Here is a 5268-nt window from a genome sequence, read left to right as displayed (position 1 = left end):
AGTGACTATTTTCTGTCATGGGTGTGATTGCATTTCAAAGCTCGCTATGATCAAAATGGAATTACTATATTTTCCTAGCTCAGTTTTAGAGCACCTAGTCAATATTTACCATTTTGGATACAGGGAATATGTAACCATGTTCAGATTCTGGAATATAAATTCTACTCTGTCATTTGAGCCTGTCATATTTACAGCACTCTAATAATTATTCAGAAATGTCAGCTATCTGATTCAGACAGAGTTTAATAGTCTCTCTATTCCAGTATTAATTTTGTTGCTGGCTGTGTGGAAGAAATGTGTGGATTATGCAGGGATCCCACCTTATCAAATATGTTCTGAAGTCCTCATTCATGTTCCAGTCTGCCTTCCACACTCTCTGGCACAGCCACAGTATGACTTTCAGGAGCTGACTGAAATTCCAAAGGCTTAATATTATCTGGTCCTTCATTTTAAGATACTGCCAGCCACCAGGATTTTCTGGTATGCTGTTTAAATCTTCTAATAAATTTGCTAGGTTATCATCTGCATTACATAGCCTGCTCGGCTTTCATCTTTACAAGTCCTTTTTTTTTTTTTTAATGGACAGATAAAATTGCTGCTACATGCACAAAAGAAAATGCTTTTATTCATTAGAAATAAAAAGGGAAAAATACATGGAGAAATCCAGAGAGAGTAAGGTGGGGAACCTGAGAAGAAAATACAAGTTGTCTAATGCCAGCAGCCTCCAAGAAAATGAAATTGTGAATGCCCTCTACTCAAGGGTACTGCCAATTCAGGGCCTCTGCAGCTCAGGGACAGAACTTGCAAGACAACTTGCCATACATTCAATATTTTGGGGTGTCATTGATTACTTTGAAAAGAACATTTTTAAGGAACTTCTACCAAGAGTCCACACTAGCAAATTTCTTTCAAGCAGATCACTATTTTTTGCTGTACACTGCCAGGATTGTCTGTTCTAGTTTTGCTCTCTGTTCCTCATTCATCTTTTGCCTTAAGATATGATATGCTCCTTCATCCACAAGGAATGAAATAACTTCTGTTTGGGTGGTTTATTAACTGAATAGACAGGCTCTATTTTGAATCAGAAAAGAACCCAGAGGTTCTGCCACTTTTGGGTTCAGATGCCTAGGTAGAAAACATTTCAGCTGATGATCAAATGATAAAGAGGTCTTTGGAAAGTCAACTAGTGTCTTATCCATACTGCATTATGTGCTGAAAAATGAAAATATAAAACCTTTTCTTGTTATTTGAAACTGGATTTATAACATATGAGTAGTATACTTAGTAATACATAAAATGAATAGCATTCATCTGTAAACATATACTTTTCAAAGCTAAAGCTGATGCAACCCTTTAAGACATCCTCCACCATGGTATCTGTTCACCAAATCCAAATTCTCATCCTCTGGGTATTCAGAGGAGCAAGGATTAAGGAAATGCACCAGTCTCAGTTTGGGGGCTGAAGTGGCAGCATATGCATTTGAATGAATATCTTTATTTCTTTCTCTGTCTTATAGCATATTTAATGAAAGTTAAAATATAAATTATGTATATACATTTATGAACATGTTTATGTTAAAATACTGACATTTCCTGAATACATACAAGTGTGCTGAAAATTAAGAGTCTGATAAACTGCCTTTTCAAAAGCAATGCTCACTATTTGCATTAAATTCTGTAAATACTAGAAGAAAATGTATTTTTCCCAAGTACTAACATGATCTGTCTCCTAGTATGTTGAACATCTTGAATAATGAATGCATAAGAATTTTTTTGCTTCTCTGTAAAGCAGTGGATACAATATGAACTTCAATAATGTCTTTACGTGACAGGGCACTCAAAAACAATTTTTAACTTAAAATCATTTCCCAGTTGAGTACTTTTTCAAACTTCTTCACATTGCCAGTATCAAACAAATGTTCTATTTGAATTCATTTTGTTGAAATCAAGATCTAGATCAATAAGTCTGTCTGCTTCATCAGAAAGATTTACCTATTTGCCTGTATTTCACTGAGTTCAACTTATGAAAACTTCAGAGGACTCATCCTAAAATGAGTAGCAAAGTTTCATAAATCCATTTCATCCTGCCAATTAGTAGGTGCCACCATTTTGTCTCATCTACTTATGACAAACCAGTGCAAACTGAAATATTTCTTTATGTGCATAAAAATACCCTGCAGGTAGCAAGTCATGGCATAATTACGCACCATTTTGGGATGTTTTTAAAAGATCCTATTAAGTGCACATGGAAAAACGTTTGTAAAACATGCTAATTTGTGTCCTCAAATAAAAGTACAAAGACAGTCAAAGCAGAGTGGCCTATTTTTAATGGTTCCTTTGGCCCCTCACAATGTTTTCTCAGAATGACAGGATGATGAATCTATTACTCCCTTCTTGATGTAACAGCCAGTATGCAGCTGAAAATCTCCCAAGGCCACAAGTGACAAGTGGTGTAAGTACCACCACTGCTGATGGAGACTCTTTTAATTTCTGCCTTTGTCAGTCTGCAGTAATGAGCCTGTCTGCTGCAGCACCAGAGGAAACACACTAATCTGTCTGAAGACATTTGTCTGAAGTTGCAGACTTTATGCAGAGGACTCACAAACAGAACTAGCTACCTATCTCATGACCCTTTTCAGATATTATTAAAACTCAGATGCCAAAAATTTGGAAACACATTGTACACTATGACCTACAAATGTGAACCAAGCTGCAAAGAATGTTCTCTTAATGCTCTCTTATATAGAAAGGAATTTACATCATTGTACATCCAAGCAGGATGACAACCGACTGCACAGGATGGCAAGAATGAGCTCCTGACAGCTAATAACAAAAACTTGTCACAGTTACAGTAACTGTCATGAATATAAAACTCCAATGGTAATTAAATTCCATAATAGCTTAGCAGAAATATTGGAACTTCATGTAATCCCCAAAGATGGGTTTTTTTTTTACTGAGCACTAAGGAGGCTTTTGCTGAATTATCAGACCTCACCTTAGCAACACCATTGATATCTGAACATTCTGAGGTTTTTTAATGAATGGGGTTGAGCTTTATCCAACTGTTCCACTGCCTTTCTCAGTGCTTACTTGTACAAACCCATTAAAGTTTCAGGACAGTCAGTACCAAACCTGCACCACCAACACTTACCCTGACTGCCTTCATTCTTTACCAAAATTTTTTCTAATTCTTCTGAATTAAAGTGCAATAGCATATTCATTCACAAAGGATGTAGATAACAAGAACTATTAAATTTGAAGTGAATATAAAAAGCTCTATTTCTGTGTGAAATACCAAAGACCCATTAGACTAAGCATTTAGATTTTCTTGCTTTGTGGTGTAGTTATGAACTAAAATATTCGACCTGTTCAAGTAGCTATGACTACAAGTAAAATACCATCTGTATTTCATGATCATTCAGTAAATAACTTCTGGCAGTGCAGTAAAAAGACTCATAAACCCTGTGATTTATTTGATAATGAAATAATGTTCTTCTTTGCAGTCCCAGACTTTAAATTTGATTTACCTGCACAGAATTTTTATAAGCACATATATATATGTGAGATTGATCATATTTCAGACGTACACTGAAGGAAAACTGGGGTGGTGCCCTTAAAAAGAAACTTAAAGTAGAATTCAAATTTTAAAGAAAAAATAGTCAAATGTATAAAAAAGAACAGCAGTAGCATTTTTACTCATACAGACAAAAAAATTACTCAAATTTTTATAGTAGGACTCATTGTTAGATAAAGCCTCTTTCTTCTTTTGGAAGTTATTTAAGTTGGTGAAATTCTGCACATGTTTTTAGATGGGGATCTTAAAATTGTATGAGAAAGGCATGGGGAAAGGCTGGATTAAAGTTGGATCTACTGTGAGGTTTTCCACAGAACAACTCATTCTTCTGGTCCTTCTAGTGTTGCTTTCATGAATATTCATTGAGTAAAAAAACTTTGCATTTTGTAGCATTCCATGTCCAATTTCTATTCCACAGAAGGCAAGAAATTTCAGAAGGTGTATTGCAAGGAAACATTACTCTCCAAGGATAGTCCAACATAGTAAAGCACTTGCATTCATTTGCTGACATCACCACTAAAGAAAACACAGGAAACAAATTTGGCTTTTCTCCACTCCAAATCATATGAGGGGTCATGAATCCCCACAAATACTCATACCACATCTCTTGCAAGAACATTTACAAGTACTGATGGTTAAGCAGTGATGAAAATAACTGTCTGCCAGGTAAAACACCTTTTTTTAAGTAATCATGCCAGTCTGTTGAGATCTATAGCGTTTTCCATCCAATAAAATTGACTTCGATGGAAATACTTAGATTTTTTTTTTTAACTGCATTATCTGATACAGCAATATGACCTTGCAAATAACCAGCTCTCTCCTCATCCCTTGGTTCATATTTCATTTTCTTGGGGATAAAACCAACTAGAATATTTGGTAATTAAAGATAGCTGGATACCAGGAAGTGCACTGACTGAAGGAGATTCAGAGGTGTGGTCTACCTGTGATCTCAGTTCATGAGGAAAATTCAATGTAAATTCTTATTATTTATTTTTCTCTCTCTTTCCCTTTACCCTCCTCCTGACTGGTTTACATTTCAGAACTGTAGTTTTCTGAAATCTGAGCAGACCAGTTAAGGTGCTGTACTTGAGCATAATTTCATTTCACATAATTTCATAGTGCCACATTCTCAAAATCACACAGCATGCAGACTCCCATTTTCCCATTTGCCCTTAAACTTCTCAACTAGGCACCAGAGCAAAAGGGTCAAAATGAAAGACACCAAGAATTTTCTTTACCTGTGAGCTACATTTTAACAAACCCAAACATGCTTCCTGCGTTTGCTGCCTCAGTCTCAGAAAATTCCCAATCTGAGACTCGGAAAGGATAACTGCCCTACAATATCATCCTAATATAACTATTTCCAGTAGCAAGTCACGTATCCTAATCATGATGCTAAGTTTCTATATCTGTAATCTGTGAGTTCAAATCAAGAAAGAGACTTGAACTAAACTAAATATTAATGTAAAAACCAACAACTGGGCCACCTTTTTTCCAACTCCCATCATGCTGACTTACTTACCCCCTTCTTATCTCAAATTATTTTGGCTACAGATAACCTGAACTTCTGCTGTTTTTCCAGAATGTTGCTACTTTTAATATCATTAAGAGCAATATCCCCCTGTCAGAACAGGAATAGACTGTTCCAAAAATCTTTTATTTACAAAAGGAAATTATAATCATGTATCATGGTT

This window comes from Calypte anna, chromosome 11 (genome assembly GCF_003957555.1).
Source record: "Calypte anna isolate BGI_N300 chromosome 11, bCalAnn1_v1.p, whole genome shotgun sequence".
Lineage (NCBI taxonomy): Eukaryota > Metazoa > Chordata > Aves > Apodiformes > Trochilidae > Calypte > Calypte anna.
The sequence above is the reverse complement of the archived record's forward strand: the minus strand, read 5'-3'. Positions refer to the sequence as shown.